This window comes from Megascapheus bottae, chromosome 26 (genome assembly GCF_031878675.1).
Source record: "Megascapheus bottae isolate mThoBot1 chromosome 26, mThoBot2.hap1, whole genome shotgun sequence".
NCBI classification, from domain to species: Eukaryota; Metazoa; Chordata; class Mammalia; order Rodentia; family Geomyidae; genus Megascapheus; species Megascapheus bottae.
In genome coordinates this window covers 8,537,794-8,552,180 of record NC_143534.1, presented here as the reverse complement: position 1 = coordinate 8,552,180, position 14,387 = coordinate 8,537,794, and the positions used below count along the sequence as shown (strand labels likewise).

The 14,387-nt window shown below is 38.3% G+C and overlaps 1 long non-coding RNA gene across 1 annotated transcript; it reads left to right on the top strand.

Annotated features, from left to right (window-relative positions):
- The first annotated feature begins 2,482 nt into the window (after window positions 1–2,482).
- LOC150045911 (uncharacterized) lies at window positions 2,483–9,792 on the top strand. The gene is made up of 3 exons (XR_016532763.1): window positions 2,483–2,746; window positions 4,652–4,764; window positions 9,726–9,792. It is a non-coding gene; the product is annotated as an uncharacterized LOC150045911 (long non-coding RNA).
- The last annotated feature ends 4,595 nt before the right edge of the window (window positions 9,793–14,387 follow it).

Below are 14,387 nucleotides of genomic sequence, written 5' to 3'. Positions count from 1 at the left end.
TAAATTTATTGAAGCCTAAAAAAAATAAACCCTCCCCCCTCGAGATTTACATAAAAAATGAATCATGCAAACTAACTCAAGTTTGCAATATTTGTGACACAAAGATTTCTGTGAAAAAAAAAACAGTAGGAAATAACATGCTGTTTGCCATGTAATTGTTGCTATTCACTAAAGCAGAAAAGGCAAATGCAGAGAACTTAAAGGCTGACAGCATAGTCATTTAAAACTACAGGTTGTCTCAGGAATGACAATGGTTTTGAAATTCAGCTCAACCCATGCCGAGAAGTTGCTAGCACCAGATAGTGGAGAATATTTAACACTTTCATTGGGTAAGTTATTCTCTTGCTTTGTTCCATAGAGCACTTCAAGCAGCCAAGGAAATTTTAATCACCTTTTAAAAAATAAAGTCTATGAAATATTGAAACGGGCATTGGTCTTCTTTGTAGAGATTCGGGCATCTTAAATTTTTAATGAGGACATTTGTTTAAATGTGTGTAATCAGCTTAAAAGGATAATGTGCTTTTGCTGCTTTTTCCTGTAACTAAAAAGCACCCAGCTCTAAGTTTGGTGTATATAAGTGTTAACAGACACACATATTTGAATAGGTTTTCCTGTTCTTAAAGCAACTTCAGCTTCTCCCTCTGAAGCTCTCCTGCTCCCATGTTTATGACTGATGCAGGAATAATAAATAACCACTGGTCTATTTTTTTTTTATTTTGAAAGGTAGACATCTGTCCAGACCCTGACTTTAGAGTGCTGACTTAAGCAAACAGGACAATTAGCAAAGGAAGAGTAAGCCCCAATGAGGTGAGAAAGAAAAAACTGAGAATGGGATGAAAAGCACAAAGCCCAACACCCCTGCTACACGAGAACAATGTGTAGTGGAAACAAAGTCTCCTAAAATACAATCCCAATGACTACAAAGGTTCAAAATGCTCAAAAGAACCTAATGAAATATAGGAGGGCTCCAGGAAGATTATGCACTCTCACAGTGCTCAAATAATGAGGAACTCCTTGGGGGAGATGGGATGTCAGGAGTACTAGCACTGGGGAATAAAGTATTGATACCTCTCTGGGTTGCATCTTCCCCCCCAGACAGCCAATCTTTCAAGATGGTTATTAACCATAACAGTCTCACACTTCACTATACTTTGTGTCTCTCTGAGTCCATTCTGAGCCTGGATGGGTAAGTATTTCTCACAGGTGAACAGTTTCTTGTCCCTTGGAGTTCTGTTCTTTTTCACGATCCCTTGACTTGGGAGCCTCATCTGGATCTGCAAGAATCTGGCTTAGAGTTTAGAGAATCCCTTCAACTCTTGACTTTCTGTTAATTCTTGTGAGGTCATTTGAACCAGGTCCTTCTTACCCTTGAATTCTCCTCTAAGCGCTGTTGGATCCCATGATTATTCTCAACCTGCTTCAAAAATCAAGTAGATATACTGTGTGGGCAAAGAGCGGCCATGTGATCTTGTACTTGAATATACCTGGAAGTGCTAAAATGAACCAAGTGCACAGGCTACTTCACCAGAGCTTCTTTTTTTATATATTTTTATTGTAATTAATAGAAGGGTTACATTATTTTCACCAGATAGGAGGTACATTACTTCACATACATTGATACCCTTTCTCATATCTTGGTCCCCATTTCCCTCCCCCAACCCCCACCCCTCATCTTGTTTCCCCCCCTTCCCTATCCAATTTCAAATAACCAAATATGCATATATACAATATATCAGGTGAGAAGGTGAAATACTGTGACAATATGAGATAGCCAAGGGACAGCAAAAGAGGTAACATAGCACATTAAGGACAGCAATCACTCATTATATGGCTTTTGTTTCCTTATCCTGGAGGTCCTTTCATTTAGCATCACACTCTATGGCCTTATGTATCTAGGTTTTGTTCTATTGTAAATCTCTGCTAGGAGAGCCCAAGGTTTCTGCTGATTATGACAAATAAGGGAAACCATCGAGACTATGTGCCTTTGAGTCTGGCTTACTTCACTTTATATGATTTTTTCTAAGTCTTTCCATTTCCTTACAAATGAAGCGATGTCGTTCTTTCTGACAGCAGCATAGAATTCCACTGTGTACAAATACCACATCTTGTTGATCCACTCATCAACTGAGGGGCATCTGGCTTGGTTCCATATTTTTGCTACTCCAGAGCTTATCTTAAGAGCTCAGGTTTACGACTTCTCCTAAGCCAGACAGGCCCTATGCTGTCTCCACACCTTTGGGAGAAAGGCACTTTAATGGGAAGACACTAATTTGGTACTTCCTAATAGCAATATCCTATTGGATAAGAAAATCCCCAAACCTAACATCTCATTGGTTGGTTTCATCCAAATGACCTGCTACAGGTCTCATAGTGTACTTATTGTTTACCACCAAATCATTCCTCTCTATCTTCCCATTCTTTGTGGTTCTTTCGTAGAACCCAGGGCAGCATTGTGCCTAGCTAGCAATGGTAGTTTACCTCCCATGTCTTCTGGCTCCAGTCAGCATGAAGCTCAATGCTTTATTATTGCAAGCATTCTGGATAAAATCTGCTTTTACCACTCTCCTTGCCTGTCTGTAGAATTCCTTCACCTCCACATGGGTGGAGGCAGGTGCTTTTGTGAAGATGGCTGCTCTTATTTCCTTGCCGGTGACACATCTGACCCAGGGATTTTTCACAAACTATCCCTTTTCAGTAATCCTTTTATGACTTGGTGGCCTGAGACTAACACCAAGAAAATAGGAAGGTACAATAGTTCACTCTCTTTTTAACCCGTGTTTCTCTGTCTCTCTTCCTTACTCAAAGGTCGTATAACATGGACTCTTGTGGAATTGGAGATTTCAGAGAGGACCTAGTCATTGTCCCAACTGAATCCATTTTCACTTCACTGGTCTGTTCTTTCTCTGAATCACTCCTCCTTATCTGAGAATAGCAAGACCTAGTTGACCCATGATGGACCTGCACTGCCTCCACAAGTGCTGTGCAGTTCCCCAACACCAAGAGGACTTCTCAGAACCAGGACTCAGATGAGTGATCCCACAGGCTGCAGTTCAGTGTAAGCAAGACAGCTTGCCAGTGCACAGCTCTTCTCTTGCCTTAATTCAAATTATGTGAGTGTTCCTAAGGGAAGGCTTAGGCTGATGACTCTACTGTTATTCAACTGTGACAAAACTGAATCATTTCCTTTCTCTGTCCCAGGATTTGTATCTCAGGAATCTCAGGCCAATGGTAGCCAAATGCTGTTTGTCAGGAACCCTCTGGCCTAGAACTGTGACAGTAGCCAATGATTGCATCCCCTTATCACTGATTCTAGTCTAAATTTAAATGTAAAGCTGTATCAACAAATCCACCAGGAGGAACGTGAGGCTCAAGACTTGATAATTTTGCTTACTGGCAGATATGAGTTTATAAACGAACACCCTTTTATTTCAATTCGAGAATGTTTTCTCTGCTCACATTTTAGCTGATTAGATTGTTCTGTCTTGTTGATACCATGTACCTTGCCAATACACGGGATTTCCTTCAACAACATAACATTTATACAACAAGCATGGCCATCTCCTTTCCGAGATGTTCCAATGGGACCTGAGGTGTTAAACACATCTGATTTCCAGATCTGCTCCTCTACTTACCCCAGAACTCACCCACTCAGTCTTCAGCATGTGAAAGTGAGTGGGAGATTAATAGGGTGATATTTCATACTCATCACAAGTTATGAAATGTGACATTGTCAGGTACCTGCAGGAGTCTTTATAGAAAACTTAGAATTTCTTTTGTATTTTAAACTATTGAGATACAAAATTAACAAGAAAACCATGTGCATGTACATTTGAGATTAAAGAGTTTGAAGATCACAGTAGTATATGTGGGTAGTTTAGAAGTACACCATCCCTGGATTTGAGGAGATCAAAGTTCAGAGGTAACAAAACATTTTTCCTAAAACTCCCTGAAACATGAAAAGTAAAACCCTCAGTGTATTACCGTTGAATCTTTCAGTTTCAAAGAGAACTGGATTTTAGCATTATTGGATATTTCTGCATTTACAATGGCAGACTGTGTTAGATAATGGAATGCCTGATTCTTTCTTCCAATTTATTTTTTTAAATTCCAGCAAAAGGGATCATTATATAACATGGAAACTGATTGGCAATTTATAGGTGACATATAGCTACAAAACTATGAAATGTATTTGAAAAGTTCTTCTCTTGCAAATGCTATTATTTATATATTTAACATAAATCTTCTTGTCTCAGCTAGTAATCCTTTTTTGAAATGCCATGGAAACAAGCAAATGTGCCTCATTAAACTTTCCTTGCAGGAGGAAAACTCAAAGTAAACTTAAGTTGTAGGGAGGATAAAAATAAAACACATTTCCTCCAGGAGTGATTAGATCGTCCTTTTGAATATTTTGAGAAAGGTACCAAAGAAGATTCAAAAAAAATAAAACCACAGAACTGTGTGTTTCCACAGTTAATAAACATGTAACAATTAAAAAACAGATAATTAAAAACAGATGCTATTTATGTTCAGGGTTCTGGGTTCACTCTACAGTACCAGGGAAAAAAAGCAAACAAAACAAAATAAAACGAAACCAAACTAAGACATTCCTCCATTAGCAAGATTTTTTTCCCTATTGCTCTTTATATTACAGAGAAAGATAATACAGATTAAGAAAAAGAAGAAAAGCTGAGCAGCTTGACCTTGTTTTCCAGTGAGTTGATTGAACCATGGTCATCTTTCTCTGACAGATGAGATGAGAATCAGGTAAGATGGCAAGATATTTCCTAGCATGATTAGACTTGATAGTGAAGCAAGATTTATTGAATTCCTTGGTCTCTTAATGGTCCAATAATAAAGTATACCCTTTCATCTTAAGAACATTTATTCCCAGCCCTCCCAAAAAACAGAAGAAAAAAATCAACAAATCCATTTCTTGTTAAAGATTGTTGCTTTCACATCTCCTGGAACTTAGAAGTAAAGGAAATGTTGGCTCCTATTAGTCTTCATTTATCCCTCCTCTGTCAGAGTTAGCTTGAAGAATGTGTTTCAGAATATACAGACATGACAGAGAACAAAAAAATCTCCCTCACTTCACTCTGCAAACTTGTGGGTGTATACTATTAACTAAGGCAACAATCATTAGGAATGTGCCCAGAATTCAATGGAAAATCTTTGAAAAATGGAACAATATTTTTAAAGGCATACTTTGAAATGAAAGATGACATTGATTTCTGTTGTTAGTGTTTTGTACATTGAAATCCATTTTGACCACAGAAATCAATGTATAAGTCTTGCTGATTTGGAGATGATTACTCTAATTTTTGTTTCACCCGTACCTAACATTCATTTACAAACATGTTAGTTTCCTTCCTAGACTGGGAGGTTTCATGGCAAGGGATGTATGGATTTTATCATCTCCAGCGTTACCCAAGCCTCCAACACATTGAGGGAACACAGATTTTAAGGATTTACATAGCTGCTTCCCCCAAATATGACTTGTGCATGCTCAATAGCATCCAAATGTAGACATCATTAGCTTCTACAACCAGTGTCCATTACTTGGGGATTAGGAGTCTGCATTTTTCTCCATTCCTTTCATGTAACTTTGAAAGGCATACAGAAATAGAGAGTTATTAGACTTTCAAAGTTTTAGTCTTACTAGATCCACCTAAAACTTGAAGTGATGACACCCATCCCATATTAGTCACACAGACTGCATTTGGTTCGGTAACCTAAATCACATCCTAGATTAAACCCAGGAAGGTGATTGAAAGTTCCTGAAGATGCCTGCTATACATATGGATCATATGGATTCAAATATTTTCTTTTTCTTTGTTTTTTTTTTTTGTCAGTCCTGGGGCTTGAACTCAGGGCCTGAGCCCTGTCCTTGGGCTTTTTTTCCCCCTCAAGGCTAGAGCTCTGCCACTTGAGCCACAGTATCACTTTCCAGTTTTTTCTATGTATGTGGTACTAAGGAATCAAACCCAGGTCTTCGTGCATGCTAGGCAAGCACTCTACCACTAGGCCAAACTCACTGCCCCCATTTTCATTTTTTTTTGGTCTCAACTATATTACTCTCTATTCGCTTGGGCTTTGAAATCTTTTGCTGGGTAAAATATTCCTTTCCAATTGGCAAAGCAATGCCATAATCATTATACTAGCTGAATTTCATGCAGTATTAAACATGACCAACATTTCTTAACTGATCATGAAACTTCTATTTCTTTCTTAAAAATCAACAGCATGTTTATTTTTTCCAACATCTTGATAAAAGAACAAGATGCACAGACTCGGTATATCATTTATTTTAAGCTTGTGGGACATTTTCATCCTTAGTTTTGCAGTAGAATGCCTTAGGGAGAAAGCCACATAGTTTAAATGATTGTGTTTGACATTGCGTGTCTCTAAATTTTACATTAGACATTTACATTCTACTTCCTTGTAAACACACACCCATTTGTAGATGTGTCCGAGGGACATTAGCAGTCTCCCAGAATTTTCAGAAGAGGAGAAATTAAAGTGTATACCCATCTGCATCCATCATGACATACCACGATGTAGAGTGACCGTGTAGGTGGGAAGTTAGTTGGTCATGAGTGTTCCTTTCCTAATTCTGACACAGCATCCTTTTCCCCCTAGGAACATGTTTATTCCAGCATTGTTAAGGTTTCACTGGAAGTTGACTTTCCTTACTTGTGCCTTGAAATACACAAAACCCTGGCAGGGGTGAATTGAACTTATCTTCTATTAGTAGTTTACTAATTTGACTATAATCACTTTCTTGGATGCATTTTAGTTCAATCTCACATCACAAGAATACCTTCTCTGGGAAAGAAGTTTGGGGTAATTTCTAAATTAACTATGAGGCCTTTTAAGTCCTCACATTCTATAACTTGATGTGTCCCATTGAGAGCAGTCACTTGCCACCTATGTGGTTTGTTCCCTGTGGCAGTCCTGGAGTTTTAAATCTGTCACTACCCATTCTTGCTTGGCTTTTCCCTGCATAGATGACACTCTACCACTTGAGCTATGCTTCTAGTCTACCCTTTGGCTGATTTATCAGAGAGCTGGGATTGGTTTTGACTCACAGTTCTCAGATCTCAGCATCCTGACGATGTAGGATTACAGGTGTGAGCATGTGTTTCTTACTCAGTTCTCTTTAGAAGATGTGCTTCACCTCCTGTTACTTGTGCTGTTCTAGACATGATTCTAGTGTTGCCCTTCTGGCCTGGCCCACCAATCAAACCTGTTATATGATTCTTTATGTTCAGGACTTTGAAACAGAAACTAGTTTAGACTCTCCTCTCCTCTACCTCTCCTCTACCTCTCCTCTCCTCTCCTCTCCTCTCCTCTCCTGTAATCTGAGTCTGGGAAGTTTTGCTTTTGTGAGCAACAGGGCAACAAATCAATCAGTGCAACAAGCCAGCTGCTGGAAATGCAGGGGTTTGTCAACCAGAGAAGATTCTTCTCTTTCTTATTTCACTTATCAGATAGGAATACAAAGGAAAGAAATCACGGCATCATAGCACGTGAGGTGTGCTTCATAGCCCTTGCTAGAAGGGCTCTTTAAGGAAAGGAGTAACTGGAATTAACCTTCAGAAATCATTTACTTCAACTCCCTTTTTTATTGTTGAGGCAGGAATAAGTAGGGGAAAATTTAATAACATAGCCAAGGTCACACAGGCTCTTTAATGAATGTGCAAGTGCCTGTCCAATAGCTCTTAGAAAACACTTCATACACATGGCAAAAACACACACCGGTGAGCTGCCAGATTTTACTTACAAACACCAGTGTTTCCTGTTGATTCCATGAGGAGACAAATCTTGATGATGTATATGACTCTTGATGTATTGACGTACCTGAGAATGATTAAACTAATGGGTCAAGTCTGACAAAACTAAAGTTTGATCTTGAGAGGGTGATGTGAGGTGACGTCAGTGGAGAAATAGAGCAGTCAAGTTAACATGGTGAAAAATAAGAGGCTTTGTGCCCATTGACCTGGGACATCAGTGGTGCACACGGAATGACATAACTAATGTCTCTACTCACTAGGCCATAGGTAGCTATCCCATCCATCACGAGTGATGGGTTCTGTTCCCGATTTCCATCTACTGCTCAAACAATACTCCTATCAAAGTGAGCACCTATGTTTCTTTTTGCTTTTTTCCTTAAAGAGACCTCTATAAAAAAAAAACTATTCAGCATTACTCACATAAGACCAAATGTCAAATCTTAAGTAAATTCAACTAGTAAAACCAGAATTTCTGCCTCAGGATATATCCAAGTCTTTGATGCCACCACTCAAATAGAGAATGCATTTTTCATACCATAGGATAGAGTGGAGTGGGTTTTCATCTGTCCAGAAGTAACACATAGTATGTGAATGCTACCTGCTGTAATCATCATACAGGTTATATGATCTGAGTATGTTACAGAGATTTCTATGCTGTGCCATAATGACGAACACTAACTATCCTTCAAAACATGGTCAGAGCCAAGAGGAACTAGGGAGAGAGAAAGATTAAAAGGGAAAAAATGAGCTTCAAGGAACATTGTTTATGAATGTTTGCATTAATAATGAAATATAGAAACTACTATTATTGCTTCTCTATATTTCAATATCACTCTTTTCTTTTTCCTCCATATGATGTTTTTACTATGTGTCCAGTTTCTCCTTTATTCAGGAATCCAGTGTACTTGAAAAATTTAGGCTTGAAGGAAAAAAAATATGAGTAGGACCTGTGAGGGACACAGAGAATGAAGATGGAGGAAAGGCAAAATTCTTTGTGGATATTGTTATTGTTGCTTATGTATATGTATGTGTATATGTATAAGAGTGTATTTGTGTAGAGAGAGAAGAGAGAGTAGGAGGAAGAACACAAGCAAGAATGCAAGTGATATTATTTATTTTCTGCCATCTAATCCCCTAACGTAAGTCTTAGAAGTAGAATTTTAATTATCCCAAACTGAGATGTATAGAGGAAACTGGAAATTACTCTCCTCCAAGGATACTGACATTATTTTAAATGATTTACTTTTGTGTGACTTTTAAGAAAAGTAATAACTGGCTTTATAAGCTGAACAAAGATTCAAATTCAAATAAGGGCTATTAATATATGACAATGAATTTACAATAATTTTGTACTGGAATAACATAAACCCAAACCTGGTATTTATCATTCCTTTGACTCCAGAAAGTAGTTCTATCAGTGAGAATTGCAAAAAATACACTGAACATATATTTATATTTCATGTTTATGCAATACCTTTCACATATGTAGTAAAATATTATGCATCACAAAATCTGATACTTTAAATTATTAAATGTCAGGCAAAATCTGCCCTGTTGAACCAGAGGTATATTTCTCAGTCTTTTACCTTTCTACTCCATCTTTTTTGAATAATTAATTAATTTGCTCAACAACTATGCATTTACCTATCATTTATTTCCTATGTATCATGTATGGTATACTGCTGATTTCAAAGTGAAAACTGACTTAGCCTCATGGAGTTTGTGCAGGGGAAAGAAATAAGTTATCCAAATAAAATGCAATCATGAAACAGAAGCATTGAAACTCCAACTGCTATTTCTTTGAACCTACTCCTAGGGAAATAAGTATTGATCTGCAATTTTATTTTGTAAATGGCAATTATGTTTATGTTTAAATATAGTTAGAAGTAAGTATCTTGCCAATTTGTGCCTGAGACATTTTTTCTTATTCAGTTCCAGTGAGAAGATGTGTTGTTACAGAGTTATGTTCAACTTTTCACTACCCCAATATCCATTTGCCTCTGATTTCTAGAAATAAAGATTTGTTGCATCCATGTGCGTGGAGCTAATCACTTCCTTTCTCACTCACTAAGATACCATGATGAGTATGTTATAGGCAATTTGGAGGGTGAGAAATATACCCAACGTAATCCACTGCCGTTAAAACACTGGTGTGTGTGTTAACATTCTGTATTGTTTCGCCTTACTGTGCACAGGCCAGAGACCCAGGACTAAAGGATCTGTTAGACTCTGTATTCAAAAGAGTAAGGCTGTGCATTACATCCTGGGCTTTTTCCTTTGGTAATGGAGAAATATCACTATTTTTTTCAACCTCATCTATTTAGGAGGCATGCTAGAAGTATAGCTTAAATCCTAAGGACTACAACAAGGACTTTCTAATTGCTGGGAAGAGAATTATTTCCTTTTGTAGAACAGCCTTATAAATATTTTATAACATGTATAAAACTTCCTATATATTTAGAGTATATCTCTGCATTATGAGGTGTATGCTATGCAACTCCAGTATTCAAAGCTAGAAGAGCAACATACAATCGAGAGAGAGTCTGCCATTGTCTTTTAAGGTTGTAAGGTTTTAAGTGTGTATGTACAGATTGGGAAATTATCCTGGCAGATATTTGGGCAAGAGCCACAGAACTCAGTTTTGTGGAACTGGGATAAAGCATTTTAGCATGAAGCAGGGACTGTGGATTCCTGAGAAACTTCCAAGGGATTAAGGAAGGATCCTGGATAGGCTGTGGGAATAAGCTTGTTGTGGTGTGAATACCATCCAGTGGACTTACAGGAGAAAGGAAGAGGGACAGACTCTCCTCCTCTCCTGCTACCCTGCAGATTCACTGGTGGTCACTCACAATCTGTCTCCTCAATGCAGTCCGAGGGAACCATTAGCAATTGTCTCAGAAGCAACATTAGTCAGAACTACAGTGCATTTCACCAAGCAATTCTCCCTTTTCTTTCTTTCTTCCTTTCTTTCTTTCTTTCTTTCTTTCTTTCTTTCTTTCTTTCTTTCTTTCTTTCTTTCTTCCTTTCAACGGTTGTTGCAAAGGTGATGAACAGGGATTACAGTTACTGTAAGGTAATGAGTCCATTTCCTTTTTTTGCATTTTTCATATATTTTTAATTATAATTAATAGAAGGATTACATGATATTTGCCAGATAGAAAGTGCATTAATTCACATACATTGATACCCTTTCACATACCTTGGTCCCCATTTCCTTCCCCCCACCCCCACCCCTCATGTTATTTTCCCCTTCCCTATCCAATTTCAGATAACCTAATGCAAATATATCCGATATATCAGATCACAAAGTGAGATACTGTAACAATATGAGATAACCAAGGAACAGCAAAAGAGATGAGAGATAACATAGTACATTAAGGACAACAATCATTCATTATATGGCTTTTGTTTCTATATCCTAGAGGTCCTTTCAGCGTCCTACTATATGGCCTTATGTACCAAGGTTTTGCTCTATTGCAAATCTCTGCTAGGAGAGCCCAAGGTTTCTACTGATTATGACAAATGAGGGAAACCATTGAGCCTAAGTTCCTTTGAATCTGGCTTACTTCACTTAATATGATTTTGTCTAAGTCTTTCCATTTCCTAACAAATTGGGCGATGTCATTCTTTCTGAGAGCAGCATAGAATTCCATTGTGTATAAATACCACATCTTGTTGATCCACTCATCAACTGAGGGACATCTGGGTTGGTTCCATATCTTTGCTATGGTAAATAGTGCTGCAATGAACATCGTTGTGCTGGTGGATTTAGTATGTCCTTGTTTAGACACATGAAGAAATGCTCAACATCTCTGGTCATAAAAGAAATGTAAATCAAAACAACTCTAAGAGTCCACCTCACTCCAGTTAGAATGGCCACGATCAGGAAAACGAATAACAACAGATGCTGGAGGGGATGTGGCCAGGAGGGATCACTACTACACTGTTGGTGGGAGTACAAACTCATTCAACCCCTATGGAAAGCAGTGTGGCAGTGCCTCAAAAGGCTAAACATAGAGCTCCCCTATGACCAGCAATTCCACTACTTGGCATTTCCCCAATCATACATTTCCTTTTAAACACTGTTAGCTTCTCCCTCCTTTTCTTCTGTTTACCCCTTCCCACAATCCTCCCTCTCACAAGTTGCATAGTTCATTTCCAACATGGTGTCAAGTAAGTATCATCGCTGCATTAGTTCATCCTTTTCCTGCTGTTTCTGGGATTCCTTTCACTTCTCCCTTTTCTTTCCACATGGTCATCTTTTCTTCATGGGACTGTCATCTTTTCCTCAAACTAAAGTTCGAGCTATACGTGTCCATTGGACAGTTCTTCATGACTGGTATTTATAAACACCTTCAAACACAACAGAGCCTGGGGACATTGGTAAGGAATGAAAACTATGGTAATCGAGTACCAAGATTCTGGGGAAAATAGTCAAAAACAGAAAAAGAAAAGCTTAACACATGTAGCATCCAAAATGTGTCCAGGCATGGAGGATCACTTATGACACAAGCTAATGGCTAATTAAGATAATGAGTGAGAAATAATTTTTGCATTTAGCAGTGTGGAAATCATTGATCATCTTGATAAGAACCATTCCAATCTGGTGAGAGTTGTGAAATCCAGATTAGAAGGAATTATGAGACATGCAGGAAAGAGGGTTTGGAGACAGGAAGAATCTATAACTCAAGAATTTGTTCAAATGGATGGGAAAATATGCAAATGCAACAGTAGACTCAAAGGACTAGATTTTTTTTTAAGTTAATATGATTAATTTACTTTCCTGGAGGAAAATATGTTTTGGTTGAATTTTTTGAATGATTTCTTTTCATTCCATTTTTCTTCTCTGAGATTTTGAATTTACTTAAACTCACATTATTGGGTTGATGCATTGATATATGTCAAGAAAATATCTAAACTGAAGTATCAATATCTATACTGAATTATTTCATAGGTTCTTCAGGTTCTACCAGTGAGAAACATTAATACTTTTATTTATTGAAAAACAAAAGTTGTGTTGGGTGTGAGAGGCTCATTCCAGTAATCCTAGCTGTAATCTCAGGAGACTGAGAGCAGAGGATCAAGGTTCAAAGCCAGCCCAGGCAAGGAAACTTTTCTATTAACCACCAGAAAACTGGAAGTTGTGCTGTGGCTCAAAGTGGTAGAGCACTGGCCTTGAGTGATGAAGCTCAGAGTCAGTGTCCTGGCCCTGAGTTCAAGCCCACGACTTACCAAAAAAAAAAAAAAAGTTGTATCAGTGTGTGTGTATGAGTGTGTGTGTGTGTGTATGAGGTGGGGTATGGCGAGTGAGAAAGGGAAAGAGAAAGGGAAGAAAGAAGGGAGGGAAAGAGGGAGAGAGGTAGAGAGGGAGATAGAGACAAATAGGCAGAAAATAATGAATTGGAGTGCATGCTTATGAGGAGGGAGAGAGATTTACAGGATGAGTCAGAGAGATGGGGTCCCAGAAGAATCATTGACTTGGCTCTAATCTGAATTTCAGGTCTGACAATCAAGAGGCTGTTATCTGGTAGTTTTATCCAGTCACTGGCAATTTTGAGACCCAGGAAAGGGCCTCTCCTCCTTATCTTGTCTTCTGTTTTTCTTTCTTCACTTTCCCTCTCTCCCAACTTTTCTTTTTTTTCAATTTAATTTTATTGTCAGGATCATGTACAGAGGAGTTATAGTTTCCCATCTTTTCTTGCCCCCTTCCTCTTTCTTCTCCTCTTCTTTGGTTTTTTTTTTCCTCTCTTAATCTCTCAATCTCCTCTCTCACCCATGCTCAGCCTCTCTCTTGCCCCGAAACCTAAAGCGATGAATTATGCTTCTAAACAAACACTCAACAACTGGGCTAAAACCTCAGTTTTGCATTTTATTTTCAACTGATGAATATCCATCAGTTAACAATAATCCTGTGGGGCTGAGAGTTTGGCCTAGTGGTTAAAGTGCCACATACATAGAAAAAAGCCGGAAGTGGTGCTGTGGCTCAAGTGGTAGAGCTCTAGCGTTGAGAAAATCCAAGGACAGGGCTCGGGCCCTGAGCTCAAGCCCAGGACTGGCAAAAAAAAAAATAATAATCCCATGACATATGATATTTTCATAGGACAGGAAGAGCACATCAATTTAAAACCAAGTGGCATCTTTACTCTTTCTCTAAACCTATCATGAACATTAGTCATATAAGTAGTAATATCACTAAATTCATATCCAATTGTTTATTTTGGGTATGTAAAATACCAGAACAGGATACATTGTCCTCAAATCCTGCAGCCATTCTACAACCACCGATTTTGTCTGTTAGTATTTTTCTACCTCACATGGGATTTTCTGCGTTTACTATTCAAAGAGACTGGCGAGCTTGATTCTTCCTGAACTGAATACCTGTTAGTTTTTTTTCTTTCTACACACACACACACACACACGCACGCACACACCGCACGCACACATACACACGGACCCTGCCCTAGTTAAATAGAGATGGAGGTCAGACTCTTTTCTTGGGCTGGACACATGTCTTGTTAATGTGTTATTAGCTACTGTGTCCTTTTGTGTATGTGCGTGGTTGTTCTTTTTTTTGACACTGAGAATCCTCTCTTC